This window comes from Oncorhynchus masou, chromosome 32, assembly GCF_036934945.1.
Source record: "Oncorhynchus masou masou isolate Uvic2021 chromosome 32, UVic_Omas_1.1, whole genome shotgun sequence".
In the NCBI taxonomy this organism is placed as follows: Eukaryota; Metazoa; Chordata; class Actinopteri; order Salmoniformes; family Salmonidae; genus Oncorhynchus; species Oncorhynchus masou.
In genome coordinates, this window is record NC_088243.1 from 83,846,242 (window position 1) to 83,863,577 (window position 17,336).

The window sequence follows — 17,336 nt, forward strand, 5'->3', positions numbered from 1 at the left end:
ATTCCTCCCACCTTATTCACCATTCCTTAACCCAATTGAGGAGCTATTTTCAGCATGGAGGTGGAAGGTGTACGATCGTCAGCCACACACACAGATGACCCTGCTGGCTGCAATGGATGCAGCATGTGAGGACATCACAGTAGACGCCTGCAGAGGATGGATAAGGCATTCCAAAAGATTCTTTCCACGTTGCATTGGAAGGGAAAATATCCGGTGTGATGTGGAAGAGAATATGTGGGCCGACAGACAGGAACGTCTGGATGTGTAGAGACAGCACAACAGTGCTGCGGGCAAAGTTGTGCCTTAGGGGTGGTTTCCTGTGTTTCTTTCTAATTCTGTTTTGTTTTCCTTTGTGCCCCTTGGGTTGTCCAGTCTCTTTCATTCAATAACCCACATACAGTAATATGTAAATAGTACTGTTGAAATTGATATATGCCTTAGAAGTGCAGCCTTGTGCGTTTTCAATACAGTAACTGTCATCCAAACTGTAGCCTAAGTTTACATCAGGTAATACTGTCAAAGTACACAATTAGAATTGACAACATGCCTAAACATTTTGACGACCTTGTTCGTGAACAATGACTCAATGACTTATCATTCTGATGACACTGACATGATCATTGGCATGAATATTTACTTTTGGAGTAACTTTTGGTTGGAGTTAAAACCTACAGGAGGGTAGTTCTCCAGGAACAGGGATGGAGTTAAAACCTACAGGAGGGTAAATCTCCAAGAACAGGGATGGAGTTAAAACCTACAGGAGGGTAGTTCTCCAGGAACAGGGATGGAGTTAAAACCTACAGGACGGTATCTCTCCAGGAACAGGGATGGAGTTAAAACCTACAGGACGGTATCTCTCCAGGAACAGGGTTGGAGTTAACCTACAGGAGGGTTTCTCTCCAGGAACAGGGTTGGAGTTAAAACCTACAGGAGGGTTTCTCTCCAGGAACAGGGTTGGAGTTAAAACCTACAGGAGGGTTTCTCTCCAGGAACAGGGTTGGAGTTAGTGATATGTATGACGATGGAGAAAGGAGGGAAACTTAATAAATACAACGCCTTCAAATGTGGTGGCACAGGATCCGTGTTGTTTTGTGTTGACAATATCATTTATTGTGCTCTCATAATTTTGCATGGGTTAAACATCGTTGGAAGGATGTTTGTGGTTGGTTTTGAGAACAATTTCCCCAAAGGCTGATTGGGCCTCATCTGCCTGACAGCGAGCATAGAAAGAGAAGGTGTGTGGCTCTTTCTGACTGTGTGTGTGTGTGTGTTTGTGAGTGTGTGTTTGTGAGTATGTGTGTGTGTTTGTGAGTGTGTGTGTGTGTGTGTGTGTGTGTGTGTGTGTCCCAGCTGACCACCTCTTCATATGAAATAAGAGAAAGAACAGACATGGATTAACCCTGACAGAGTTTGTGCTATCTAGCTTGTTTATCAAAGCCAATCAGCACGCTAGGAGGATGAGCCACCAAACACCCTGTTAAGATGATTTAAAAATATATATATATTTTAACCTTTATTTAACTAGGCAAGTCAGTTAATTAAGAACAAATTCTTATTTACAATGACGGCCTAGGAACAGTGGGTTAACTGCCTTGTTCAAGGGCAGAATGACAGATTTTTACCTTGTCAGCTCGGGGATTTGATCCAGCAACCTTTCAGTTACTGGCTCAAACCACTAGGCTACCTGCCACCCATGACTCCACTGATAAGCTGATTCCACTGATAAGATGATTCCACTGATAAGGTGATGAAATGTGGAGAGAGGTGAAAGGGAGAGAGGGAGGAACGTTTGAGAGAAAGAGCGATGTGGAATGAAAGGAAAAGAGAGAAAAGGGGTAGAGAGAGAGGAAAGAGAGAAATAATTAGATAAAGTGGGGTGAAAGGGTGTGAGAAGTGTGAGAGAGAGGAGAGAGACAAAGATGGAGTGATAGTAAGAGAGGGGGCGAGAAACCCCTACTTTGAAAGAGTCCAATCTGTATGATAGTCAAAAACATGAAACATAATAATCAACATCTCTATATAGACATACAAAGCTACATTGTCCCTCTACAGACAGACACTGCTACATTGTCCCTCTACAGACAGACAAAGCTACATTGTCCCTCTACAGACAGACATAGCTACATTATCTCTCTACAGACAGACATAGCTACATTATCTCTCTACAGACATACATAGCTACATTATCTCTATACAGACAGACATAGCTACATTATCGCTCTACAGACATGCATAGCTACATTATCCCTATACAGACAGACCAAGCTGCATTATCCCTATACAGACAGGCATAGCTACATTATCTCTCTACAGACAGATATCACTACATTATCTATCTACAGACAAACACGACTACATTATCTCTCTACAGACAGAAACAGCTACATTATCCCTCTACAGACATACATAGCTACATTATCCCTCTACAGACAGGCATAGCTACATTATCTCTCCACAGACAGACATGGCTACATTATCTCTCTACAGACAGAAACAGCTACATTATCCCTCTACAGACATACATAGCTACATTATCTCTCTACAGACAGACATAGCTACATTATCTCTCTACAGACAGACATGGCTACATTATCTCTCTACAGACAGAAACAGCTACATTATCCCTCTACAGACATACATAGCTACATTATCCCTCTACAGACAGGCATAGCTACATTATCTCTCTACAGACAGACATGGCTACATTATCTCTCTACAGACAGAAACAGCTACATTATCCCTCTACAGACATACATAGCTACATTATCTCTCTACAGACAGACATAGCTACATTATCTATCTACAGACAGAAACATCTACATTATCCCTCTACAGACAGACACATCTACATTATCTCTCTACAGACAGATTCATCTACATTATCCCTCTACAGACAGATCCATCTACATTATCCCTCTAGAGACATACATAGCTACATTATCCCTCTACAGACAGACATAGCTACATTATCTCTCTACAGACAGAAACAGCTACATTATCTCTCTACAGACAGACATAGCTACATCATCATCAGAAAGGGACGGAGGGAGGAAGGGATGAGGGAGGAAGGAACAGAGTGAGGAAGGGACGATGGAGGAAGGGACGGAGGGAGGAAGGGACGGATGAAGGGAGGGACGGAGGGAGGAAGGGACGGATGAAGGGAGGGACGGAGGGAGGAAGGAATGGAGGGAGGAAGGGACAAATGGAGGAAAAGCTTTCTGGAGCACACACACACACACACACACACACACACACACACACACACACACACACACACACACACACACACACACACACACACACACACACACACACACACACACAGAGAGAGAGAGAGAGAGATAATTCCTCCTGACATTGGGCTGGCCTTTCTCTGTCTACAGTCTGTTTGGCCCCATACTGTTCTATTCTACTGAGGACTGCCGCATGATGCAATGACAAGAACAGAACAAAGGCTTATAAGCTTGTGTGTGTGTGTGTGTGTGTGTGTGTGTGTGTGTGTGTGTGTGTGTGTGTGTGTGTGTGTGTGTGTGTGTGTGTGTGTGTGTGCGCGTTCGTGTGTGTAAATATGCGCTCGTGTGCTCGTGTGCGTGTGTGTGCGTGTGTGTGTGTGTGTGGCCGTGTGGATCATAAGTAAAAAAGATCCCTCGCCATCAATATTTAAGCTGCATGTAGTTGTTTAAAAACGAAACTGAAGTAGCCATTAAAACACATCTAGGAGATGACCTTTGATTAAAGTGCAGAGTCAAAATAAATGTCACTCTTCACTCTAAATAGCCACTTAATCTGTATCGATTCTAAGTTAGGTTAGACAGATGGCACCAAGCGTGCATCTTAAATGGCACCCTATTCTCTATATAGTCCCCATAGGGCTCTCGTGAAAAGTAGTACACTATACAGTAGGGAACAGGGTATCATTTGGGATGCAGAGCCTCTGTCCACTGGCCTTAGAACTGCAGCACAGGCTTTGAATTTATCCCCTGGCTTTGCAAGTTGCTTTCATCACTCTACCCACACAGTGAACACTTAGTTTATATTTAAAACTCTACCCACAAAGTGAACACTTAGTTTATATTTAAAACTCGACCCACACAGTGAACACTTAGTTTATATTTAAAACTCTACACTTATTTTATATTTAAAACTCTTCACTTAGATAATATTTAAAACTCTACCCTCAAACACCCAACAGCACATTTCTGTTGTTCTTTTTCTGTTGTCATTCTTTCATTATTCAACAGTGTTAGGCAGGACTACCTGTATATATTTCATTATTCAACAGTGTTAGGCAGGACTACCTGTATATATTTCATTATTCAACAGTGTTAGGCAGGACTACCTGTATATATTTCATTATTCAACAGTGTTAGGCAGGACTACCTGTATATATTTCATTATTCAACAGTGTTAGGCAGGACTACCTGTATATATTTCATTATTCAACAGTGTTAGGCAGGACTACCTACCTGTATTTGTTATGCAGCAATGGAAGTTGGGACTCTAGGGGGCTTTACTTTGTCATTGAAGTACACCACTCTACGTCCAGAATATCAATTGGGATCTCTCTCTCTTTCTCTCTCTGTCTCTCTCTCTCTCTCTCTCTCTCTGTCTCTCTCTCTCTCTCTCTCTCTCTCTCTCTCTCTCTCTCTCTCTCTCTCTCTCTCTCTCTCTCTCTCTCTCTCTCTCAATTCAATTGAATTCAAGGGCTTTATTGGCATGGGAAACATGTGTTAACATTGCCAAAGCAAGTGAGGTAGATAATATATAAAGTGAATATATAAAGTGAAATAAACAATAAAAATTAACAGTAAACATTACACATACAGAAGTTTCAAAACAATAAAGACATTACAAATGTCATATTATATATATACAGTATTTTAACAATGTGCAAATAGTTAAAGTACAAAAGGGAAAATCAACATAAATATGGGTTGTATTTACAATGGTGTTTGTTCTTCACTGGTTGCCCTTTTCTCGTGGCAACAGGTCACAAATCCTGCTGCTGTGATGGCACACTGTGGAATTTCACCTAGTAGATATGGTAGTTTATCAAAATTGGATTTGTTTTCGAATTCTTTGTGGATCTGTGTAATGTGAGGGAAATATGTCTCTCTAATATGGTCATACATTGGGCAGGAGGTTAGGAAGTGCAGCTCAGTTTCCACCTCATTTTGTGGGCAGTGAGCACATAGCCTGTCTTCTCTTGAGAACCATGTCTGCCTACGGCGGCCTTTCTTAATAGCAAGGCTATGCTCACTGAGTCTGTACATAGTCAAAGCTTTCCTTAATTTTAATTTACATTTTTTTCCCTTAATTTTGGGTCAGTATTCTGCCACTGTGTACTCTCTGTTTAGGGCCAAATAGCATTCTTGTTTGCTCTGTTTTTGTGTTAATTCTTTCCAGTGTGTCTAGTAATTATCTTTTTGTTTTCTCATGATTTGGTTGGGTCTAATTGTTCTGATGTCCTGGGGCTCTGTAGGGTCTGTTTGTAAACAGAGCCCCAGGACCAGCTTTCTTAGGGGACTCTTGTCCAGGTTCATCTCTCCGTCTCCGTCTCCGTCTCTCTCTCTCTCTCTCTCTCCGTCTCTCTCTCCGTCTCTCTCTCCCTCTCCCTCTCTCTCTCTCTCTCTCTCTGTCTCTCTCTCTGTCTCTCTCTCTGTCTCTCTCTCCGTCTCTCTCTCCGTCTCTCTCTCTCTCTCTCTTTCTTTCTTCATCTGAAGTTCGGCAGGATGCTCCGAGAGCCCTTCTTCTCCTTGGAGGTTATCTCTATCTCACACCCAGCCTGTCATTGCTTTTGTCAGGCTCTCCCTTTATGCAAAACGCCTGTAATCTCTGCTGTAGGAGGCTCCCCTTCCCTTACCCAGCACCATACCCAAACACACTGACAAGAGCTGGGGGACTGATGTTTTTTGATGCACAATGGATTGCAGTGGGCTACAGTCTAACCTTTTGTACTTCTTTGCATTTGAAGTCTCTCTTTCCGGTTCAGGATACATCTCTCCTCCTTTCCTCCCCCTCCTCCCTCCCCCCTCCTCCCCCTCTCCTCCTTTCCTCCCCCTCCTCCCTCCCCCCTCCTCCCCCTCTCCTCCTTTCCTCCCCCTCCTCCCTCCCCCTCCTCCCCCTCTCCTCCTTTCCCCTATCCTCCCTCTCCTCCCTTTACTTCCCCCCTCCTCCCTCCCTCTCCTCCTTTCCTTCTATCCTCCCTCCCTCTCCTCCTTTCCTTCTATCCTCCCTCCCTCCCTCTCCTCCTTTCCCCCTCTCCTCCCTCCCTTTACTCTCTACCCCCCTCTCCCCCCTCTCCTCCCTCCCTCTACTCCTTTCCTCCCGTTCTCCCTCCCTCCCTCCCCCTCTCCTCCCCACCTCTACTCCTTCCCTCTCCTCCTTTCATCCCTCCCTCTCCTCCCCCCCTCTACTCTCCCCTCTCCTCCTTTCCTACCTCCCTCTCCTTCTTTCCTACTGTTCTCCCTCTCTTCCCTGCCTCTACTCCCTCCCTCTCCTCCTCCCTCTACTCTCCTCGTGCCCTCCTTTCGTCCCTCCCTCTCCTCCCCCCTCTACTCTCCTGTCTCCTCCTTTCCTCCCTCCCTCTCCTTCTTTCCTCCTGTTCTCCCTCTCTTTCCCCCTCTACTCCCTCCCTCCCCTGCCCCCCTCTACTCTCCCCTTCTCCTCCTTTCCTCTCTCCCTCTCCTCCATTCCTTCTGTCCTCCCTCTCCTCCCCCTCTACTCCCCCTCTCCTCTTTTCCTCCCTCCCTCCCTCTCCTCCCCCTCCACTCCCTCCCTCTCCTCCCTCCCTCTCCTCCCCCTCTACTCCCTCCCTCTCCTCCTTTCCTCCAGTCCTCCCTCCCTCTCCCCCCCCCTCTACTCACCACCCTCATCAAGGCTCCACCCAATCTGCCCAGACTGGATGAAAACGCGTTTTGGTAATGAAATGTCACATCCTTATGTTATAAAATACATTTTACCAAGACAAAATATGATTATTCATATTCTGAATCATTTAGTGGGGGTTTTATCTAAAATATCAATAACATTAGATCCTTGTTGAACCCGTTTCTTTTTATCCTGAAAAACTCCATAATCCTTGCTAATGACACACATACCCATAACATGATGCAGCCACCACCTTACTTGAAAATATGAAGAGTGGTACTCAGGGATGTGTTATGTTGGATTTGGCCCAAAAAAATAATGCTTTGAATTCAGGACATGAAGTTAATTTATTTGCCACATTTTTTTGCAGTTTTACTTTAGTGCCTTATTGCGAAAAGGGACAGACTGGAGAGGAAAGACTGGAGAGGAGAGACTGGAGAGGAACATAATGGAGAGGCTGGAGAGGAACAGAATGGAGAGGCTGGAGAGGAACAGAATGGAGAGGCTGGAGAGGAACAGAATGGAGAGGCTGGAGAGGAACAGAATGGAGAGGCTGGAGAGGAACAGAATGGAGAGGAGAGACTGGAGAGGAACAGAATGGAAAGGCTGGAGAGGGACAGAATGGAGAGGCTGGAGAGGGACAGAATGGAGAGGAGAGACTGGAGAGGAACAGAATGGAGAGGCTGGAGAGGAACAGAATGGAGAGCCTGGAGAGGAACAGAATGGAGATGCCGGAGAGGAACAGAATGGAGAGGCTGGAGAGGAACAGAATGGAGATGCCGGAGAGGAACAGAATGGAGAGACTGCAGAGGAACAGAATGGAGAGCCTGGAGAGGGACAGAATGGAGAGGCTGGAGAGGAACAGAATGGAGAGGCTGGAGAGGAACAGAATGGAGAGCCTGGAGAGGAACAGAATGTAGAGCCTGGAGAGGGACAGAATGGAGAGACTGCAGAGGAACAGAATGGAGAGGCTGGAGAGGGACAGAGTGGAGATGCCGGAGAGGAACAGAATGGAGAGTCTGGAGAGGAACAGAATGGAGAGACTGGAGAGGGACAGAATGGAGAGACTGGAGAGGAACAGAATGGAGATGCCGGAGAGGAACAGAATGGAGAGGCTGGAGAGGAACAGAATGGAGAGGCTGGAGAGGAACAGAATGTAGAGCCTGGAGAGGGACAGAATGGAGAGGAGAGGCTTGAGAGGAACAGAATGGAGAGCCTGGAGAGGAACAGAATGTAGAGCCTGGAGAGGGACAGAATGGAGAGACTGCAGAGGAACAGAATGGAGAGGCTGGAGAGGGACAGAGTGGAGAGGAGAGGCTTGAGAGGAACAGAATGGAGAGCCTGGGGAGGGACAGAGTGGAGAGGAGAGGCTGGAGAGGGACAGAGTGGAGAGGAGAGGCTTGAGAGGAACAGAATGGAGAGCCTGGAGAGGGACAGAGTGGAGAGGAGAGGCTGGAGAGGGACAGAGTGGAGAGGAAAGGCTGGAGAGGGACAGAGTGGAGAGGAGAGGCTGGAGAGGGACAGAGTGGAGAGGAGAGGCTGGAGAGGGACAGAGTGGAGAGTAGAGGCTGGAGAGGGACAGAGTGGAGAGGAGAGGCTGGAGAGGGACAGAGTGGAGAGGAAAGGCTGGAGCGGGACAGAGTGGAGAGGGAGGCTGGAGAGGGACAGAGTGGAGAGGAGAGGCTGGAGAGGGACAGAGTGGAGAGGAGAGGCTGGAGAGGGACAGAGTGGAGAGGAAAGGCTGGAGCGGGACAGAGTGGAGAGGAGAGGCTGGAGAGGGACAGAGTGGAGAGGAGAGGCTGGAGAGGGACAGAGTGGAGAGGAGAGGCTGGAGAGGGACAGAGTGGAGAGGAGAGGCTGGAGCGGGACAGAGTGGAGAGGAGAGGCTGGAGAGGGACAGAGTGGAGAGGAGAGGCTGGAGAGGGACAGAGTGGAGAGGAGAGGCTGGAGCAGGACAGAGTGGAGAGGAGAGGCTGGAGCGGGACAGAGTGGAGAGGAGAGGCTGGAGCGGGACAGAGTGGAGAGGAGAGGCTGGAGCAGGACAGAGTGGAGAGGAGAGGCTGGAGAGGGACAGAGTGGAGAGGAGAGGCTGGAGAGGGAGTACCCAGACTGGGTAGGCTAGTCTGAATAAGAAGCACAGCCAGGAGAGAGGACAGACTTATCAACAGCCCAGAACCCTACAGCCGTCCACTGGGCTCACCAGCCCTGTTTCTTCCTCTCTCCCCTGTCAGCTGTCCCATTTGATGACAGGAGGAGAGGAGAGGAGGAGAGATCAGGGATATCTGGATACACTAACTGTGTACAAAATTGGGAAATGATTTTCTAAAAACGGAGACAGTCTACAGGGCTACATGTACTGTGAATGTAGTTTACTAGCGGGAGAGAGGACGTCTTGATGTTTTTAGATGTTAGCTATCATCTTGGGGATGATGAACACATTCGTGGGAAATGATTCACCCTACGTTTTGCTGCACCCCTGTCCTTGCAGATAGAAAGACAGCTATGGGGGATTTTAAGCTGTGTCTGACAGTAGGAGCCGCTTGAATACAGTGCCTTGCGAAAGTATTCGGCCCCCTTGAACTTTGCGACCTTTTGCCACATTTTAGGCTTCAAACATAAAGATATAAAACTGTATTTTTTTGTGAAGAATCAACAACAAGTGGGACACAATCATGAAGTGGAACGACATTTATTGGATATTTCAAACTTTTTTAACAAATCAAAAACTGAAAAATTGGGCGTGCAAAATTATTCAGCCCCTTTACTTTCAGTGCAGCAAACTCTATCCAGAAGTTCAGTGAGGATCTCTGAATGATCCAATGTTGACCTAAATGACAAATGATGATAAATACAATCCACCTATGTGTAATCAAGTCTCCGTATAAATGCACCTGCACTGTGATAGTCTCAGAGGTCTGTTAAAAGCGCAGAGAGCATCATGAAGAACAAGAAACACACCAGGCAGGTCCGAGATACTGTTGTGAAGAAGTTTAAAGCCGGATTTGGATACAAAAAGATTTCCCAAGCTTTAAACATCCCAAGGAGCATCAGACCACTGCAAATCTACCAAGACCTGGCCGTCCCTCTAAACTTTCAGCTCAAACAAGGAGAAGACTGATCAGAGATGCAGCCAAGAGGCCCATGATCACTCTGGATGAACTGCAGAGATCTACAGCTGAGGTGGGAGACTCTGTCCATAGGACAACAATCAGTCGTATGTTGCACAAATCTGGCCTTTATGGAAGAGTGGCAAGAAGAAAGCCATTTCTTAAAGATATCCATAAAAAGTGTCGTTTAAAGTTTGTCACAAGCCACCTGGGAGACACACCAAACATGTGGAAGAAGGTGCTCTGGTCAGATGAAACCAAAATTGAACTTTTTGGCAACAATGCAAAACGTTATGTTTTGCGTAAAAGCAACACAGCTCATCACTCTGAACACACCATCCCCACTGTCAAACATGGTGGTGGCAGCATCATGGTTTGGGCCTGCTTTTCTTCAGCAGGGACAGGGAAGATGGTTAAAATTGATGGGAAGATGGATGGAGCCAAATACAGGACCATTCTGGAAGAAAACCTGATGGAGTCTGCAAAAGACCTGAAACTGGGACGGAGATTTGTCTTCCAACAAGACAATGATCCAAAACATAAAACAAAATCTACAATGGAATGGTTCAAAAATAAACATATCCAGGTGTTAGAATGGCCAAGTCAAAGTCCAGACCTGAATCCAATCGAGAATCTGTGGAAAGAACTGAAAACTGCTGTTCACAAATGCTCTCCATCCAACCTCACAGAGCTCGAGCTGATTTGCAAGGAGGAATGGGAAAAATTTCAGTCTCTTGATGTGCAAAACTGATAGAGACATACCCCAAGCGACTTACATCTGTAATCGCAGCAAAAGGTGGCGCTACAAAGTATTAACTTAAGGGGGCTGAATAATTTTGCACGCCCAATTTTTCAGTTTTTGATTAGTTAAATAAGTTTGAAATATCCAATAAATGTCGTTCCACTTGATGATTGTGTCCCACTTGTTGTTGATTCTTCAGTTTTATATCTTTATGTTTGAAGCCTGAAATGTGGCAAAAGGTCGCAAAGTTGAAGGGGGCCGAATACTTTTGCAAGGCACTGTATATGTTTTGAAACAATTGACGGGGATAGCTTGTCAAAATCAGGCAGGAGTGAGTTCCAGATCATAGGTCCTCTGAAGGGGATTATTTGTTGGTCTGTTCTTGAATGTGGGTGATGTAGTTGTTTGTTTCTTTGCTGAGTAATTACGGAATTCATATGTGGTGGTGAAATAGTTTTTTGATGAAAGATCATTTATTTAAAGAGTCGTTTAACAGATTGAGCAACTTGAAGTTATTTAATTAGATAAATATTCAGGAGTCCTAATTGTTTGAAAAGTGATGCTAATTATATTATTTTCACAGAGCGTTTCTGCAGGTGATATATTGATAGTCATTTGGTATGGTGTGTGCTGGCCCCTGTTACAGTAACTGATGAATGGGAATATCATTGTGTGATAGAGATTAAGAGCAGTGCTTCTGTTCAGAAGACATCTCATTTTGACATGTATCCCCATATTTTTTGCAATTTTAGAAGTTATTTTCTTCATGTGTGGTTTCCATGACAACTTATCATCAATCAAAACACCAAGAAAGCGTGTTGTACAGGCTTGATCAACTGGTATATTGTCACGCCCTGGTCTACATTTATTATGTTATCTTCATTTATTGAGTCAGGCCAGGGTGTGACATGGGTTTATTTGTAGTGTGTTTCGTCTTGGGGTTGTGTGGGGTGTATAGATTAGTCTATGGCTGCCTGAGGCGGTTCTCAATCAGAGTCAGGTGATTATCGTTGTCTCTGATTGGGAACCATATTTAGGTAGCCTGGGTTTCACTGTGTGTTTGTGGGTGATTGTTCCTGTCTCTGTGTTTGTTGCACCAGTCAGGGCTGTTTCGGTTTTCGACGTTTGTTGTTTTGTATTGTTCATGTCCTTCTTCATTAAAGATGTATCGAACGAACCACGTTGCATTTTGGTCCGATCCTTATTCCACCTCTTCGTCAAAGAAGGAGGTAGAAGAAAGCCGTGACATATATATTATCAATATGGACCCCTATTGGAATCTCTGCTCTTTGGACGGTGGGGGGGGGGCTTTTCCTTTGAAAGTCACATAATGCTTTCTATTGTTTAGTGGGAGTGAGAAACTTTCCAAACACACGACATTATGAAGTTCTGCTCAGCCTCACTGTACCTTTCTATAAAAAGAAACCAGGTGAATTCATCAAATATAAAAGCCGGAGTGTCAGAGGACGATGACATAATTAATTCTGTTTGAAATGTTGTGACTGATTTAAAGATTCCAGCTGGGATCTACCACATGGGATTAATTAGACCCAAATGTGGTTCCTGAAAAACACACACACACGCACACACACACACACGCACACACGTACTTAGACATAAATATATTAAGATGAAAGAAAAGCATTTTGTAAAGTTAGTGTGGGAAAGGTGATAACATGATTGTTATCGATCAATAATGACAAACCCCCTGGCGTTGACAATTTAGATGGAAAGCTACTGAGGATGGTCGCTGACTCTATAGCCACTCCTACCTGTCATATCTTTAATCTGAGCCCAGAGGAAAGTCTTTGTCCTCAGGCCTGGAGGGAAGCTAAAGTCATTCCACTACCCAAGAATGGCAAAGCAGCCATTACTGGTTCTAACAGCAGACCCATCAGCCTGCTGCCAGCTCTTAGTAAACTGTTGGGAAAATAATGGTGTTTGACCAAATGCAATACTATTTCTCTGTAAACATATTAACAACAGATTTTCAGCATGCATAGAGAAGGGCACTCAACATGTACTGCACTGACATAAATACATAATAACACAATTGTGAGAGCTGTATTGTTAGAATTCAGTGCAGCTGTTGATATTATTGACAATAACCCGTTGTTGAGAAAACTTGTGTTATGGCTTTTCAACCATTTATTGGAAACAGAGCTACAGTGTATCTCTCCAATATAACTCACAGGGTTTTCCCTAATGGAAGCTTCTCTAATGTCAAACATGTAAAGTGTGGTGTACCACAGGGCAGCTCTCTAGGCCCTCTACTCTTTTCAATGTTTTACGAAAACCTGCCTCTGGCATTATACAAAGCGTGTGTGTCCATCTATGCTGATGATTCAACCATATATGCATCAGCAACCATAGCTGGTGAAGCAACTGAAATCCTTAACAAAGAGTTGCATTCCATTTTGGAATGGGTGGCCAGTAAAAAACTGGTCCTGAACATCTCTAAAACTAAGAGCATTGTATTTGGTACAAATCCTTCCCTAAGTTCTAGACTTCAGCTGAATCTGGTAACGAATGTTGTAGCTGTTGAAGAAGTTGATGAGACTAAATTACTTGGTTTTACCTTAGATTGTGAACTGTCATGGTCAAAACATATAGATTCAATGGTTGTAAAGATGGGGAGAGGTCTGTCCGTAAAAAAGAGATGCTCTGCTTTTTTGACACCAAAAAGCATGTCCTGCAGGCTCTAGTTTAGTCTTATCTTGATTATTGTCCAGTCATATGGCCATGTGCTGCAAAGAAAGACCTATTTAAGATGCAGCTGGCCCAGAACAGAGCGGCACGTCTTGCTCTTCATTGCAATCAGAGGGCTGATATAAATACTATGCTGCCAGTCTCTCTTGGCTGAGAGTTGAGGAGAGACTGACTGCATCACTTGTTTTTATAACAAACATTTATGTGTTGGAAATGTCTAATTGTTTGCTTAGTCACTGACACACACACTTACCCCACCAGTTGTGCCACTAAGGGTCTTTCACAGTCCCCAGGTCCAGGACAAATTCAAGAAAACATACAGTATTATACAGAGTCATGAATGCATGGAACCTCCTTCCATCTAATATAAATATATATATGCAGCATAAGTGAACAGTAAAACCTAGTTTCAAAAACAAATATTGCAACACCTCACGGCACAACGCCTCTCCACCATGTGACCTACTTGTTGTGTATATGTACTGACATGTGATCTACTTGTTGTGTGTATGTACTGACATGTGATCTACTTGTTGTGTGTATGAACTGACATGTGATCTACTTGTTGTGTGTATGAACTGACATGTGATCTACTTGTTGTGTGTATGAACTGACATGTGATCTACTTGTTGTGTGTATGAACTGACATGTGATCTACTTGTTGTGTGTATGAACTGACATGTGATCTACTTGTTGTGTGTATGAACTGACATGTGATCTACTTGTTGTGTGTATGAACTGACATGTGATCTACTTGTTGTGTATATGAACTGACATGTGATCTACTTGTTGTGTGTATGAACTGACATGTGATCTACTTGTTGTGTATATGAACTGACATGTGATCTACTTGTTGTGTGTATGTACTGACATGTGATCTACTGGTGGTGTGTATGAACTGACATGTGGAACTGATAGATACACTATATGTTCATCTTTTAAGTGTAAATTGTAAAGTATTTTGTTCGTAATGTATCTTTCGTCATGTGTCGGACCCCAATAAATCGAAATCGAATCAAAAATCACACACACACGCACACGCACACGCACACACACACACACACACACACACACACACACACACACACACACACACACACACACACACACACACACACACACACACAGAGAGAGAACTTGAGCCCATTAATCAGTGTTTTTTTCTCTCCCGTTTTAATTAATGTCCTGGGAACAACGTGACACACCTCATATCCACTCTGAAGGCTCCGGCAGGAACTAGGACACACCTCATATCCACTCTGAAGGCTCCGGCAGGAACTAGGACACACCTCATATCCACTCTGAAGGCTCCGGCAGGAACTAGGACACACCTCATATCCACTCTGAAGGCTCCGGCAGGAACTAGGACACACCTCATATCCACTCTGAAGGCTCCGGCAGGAACTAGGACACACCTCATATCCACTCTGAAGACTCCGGCAGGAACTAGGACACACCTCATATCCACTCTGAAGACTCCGGCAGGAACTAGGACACACCTCATATCCACTCTGAAGGCTCCAGCAGGAACTAGGACACACCTCATAACCACTCTGAAGACTCCGGCAGGAACTAGGACACACCTCATATCCACTCTGAAGGCTCCGGCAGGAACTAGGACACACCTCATATCCACTCTGAAGGCTCCGGCAGGAACTAGGACACACCTCATAACCACTCTGAAGGCTCCAGCAGGAACTCGGACACACCTCATATCCACTCTGAAGGCTCCGGCAGGAACTAGGACACACCTCATATCCACTCTGAAGGCTCCAGCAGGAACTCGGACACACCTCATATCCACTCTGAAGGCTCCGGCAGGAACTAGGACACACCTCATATCCACTCTGAAGGCTCCGGCAGGAACTAGGACACTCATCATATCCACTCTGAAGACTCCGGCAGGAACTAGGACACTCATCATATCCACTCTGAAGACTCCGGCAGGAACTAGGACACACCTCATATCCAGTCTGAAGGCTCCGGCAGGAACTAGGACACACCTCATATCCAGTCTGAAGGCTCCGGCAGGAACTAGGACACACCTCATATCCACTCTGAAGGCTCCGGCAGGAACTAGGACACACCTCATATCCAGTCTGAAGGCTCCAGCAGGAACTAGGACACACATCATATCCACTCTGAAGGCTCCGGCAGGAACTAGGACACACCTCATATCCACTCTGAAGGCTCCGGCAGGAACTAGGACACACCTCATATCCAGTCTGAAGGCTCCGGCAGGAACTAGGACACACCTCATATCCAGTCTGAAGGCTCCGGCAGGAACTAGGACACACCTCATATCCAGTCTGAAGGCTCCGGCAGGAACTAGGACACACCTCATATCCACTCTGAAGGCTCCGGCAGGAACTAGGACACACCTCATATCCACTCTGAAGGCTCCGGCAGGAACTAGGACACACCTCATATCCACTCTGAAGACTCCGGCAGGAACTAGGACACTCATCATATCCACTCTGAAGACTCCGGCAGGAACTAGGACACACCTCATATCCACTCTGAAGGCTCCGGCAGGAACTAGGACACACCTCATATGGAATACGTGAAATCTGTCTTCAGCTTCCCAATTAGGCCTCAGTAAGTGTGTGTGTCTTCTACAGTATTCATTATCTATGTTAGTCCCTGGCTGTGTCCACTGTTCTGAACATTACATACACATTCGCTAATTGCCACTTCTCATAACAAGATAAGATTTTAGAACAAGAACAAGATTTTAGTACACCCACTCTCTCTCTCTCTCTCTTTCTCCGCCGTCTCATTGCCTCAACAGTACTTGAGCTTTTAGAATACATCATAACATATTCCCAATAGCATTTAATATGTTATACTATAAATATAGATTATAAATACCAAATGATTATAAACATAATTATCCATGATCATAACAATGTGTTACAGTACATTCTAATGTACCTCCTCCACAATTTAGTTGCTACTTCTTGCAAGATGTCCACACTGTTTCAATTCACTTGCTCTAATACCCACTGTTGGCACTAGCTATATATTCCAGTATCACAGTGATGTGTTACAGTACATTGTAATCAAACTCCTCCACTCTGGCACAATGCGCTGTGTTGTATTGTATGTGGGCTGATAAGGGGACGGATGAACTCTCGGATGAGAATTTGGTTAATCATTTAGAACTTAATTGGCTCGTCGGTCCCCCTCTGCCGGCGGATACATGGCTTCCTTCCATCTCCTCTGTTTGGACTGGAGATCTTCAGCTCCAATTTACCATGCAGCCGCAGCCAGCTAATTAGGTTTGGTGAGCTGACCCCTCTGAGTTACTGTAGGGCTGATGTGGACTCTCTGATTAGAACTCTGTTTCATCACCTTAAAGAGTGTGTGTGTGTGTGCCTGCGTGCGTGCGTGCGTGCGTGCGTGTGTGTGTGTGTGTGTGTGTGCCTGCGTGCGTGCGTGCGTGCGTGTGTGTGTGCGTGTGTGCGTGTGTGTGTGTGTGTGCCTGCGTGCGTGTGCGTTAGACACGTCATTAGCAATCAGACTTTCTGCTGATCAGACTAACTGTCTCAAAAGACCAACATAATCAAATTGTCACTGCATAAAATCCCCATTCATGTGTCGTCACGTTTCAAGAAGCACTTTACACCTTTCTCCGCACCCCGACAGTTCTTATGACATGTTCTGTGGTTTTGACTGAAATACTGGATGGCTTTTGTCAGAGATACAGTGGTGACGGTAGTAAATGTAAGTGTACAGCTGTACTGAAGAGGTTTCAGGGACTTGGTTTCAGTTAAGAACAAATTCTTATTTACAATGACAGCCTAGGAACAGTGGGTTAACTGCCTTGTTTAGGGGCAGAACAACAGATCTTTACCTTGTCGGCTCTGGGATTCAATCTAGTAGCATTACGGTTACTGGCCCAATGC

General features: G+C 45.1%; 1 protein-coding gene across 3 annotated transcripts in view; it reads right to left on the bottom strand.

The window, feature by feature from the left end:
• The window catches only part of LOC135526714 (glutamate receptor 3), a 292,678-nt gene that overhangs the window by 19,170 nt on the left and 256,172 nt on the right, over window positions 1–17,336 (bottom strand). The window lies entirely within an intron of this gene.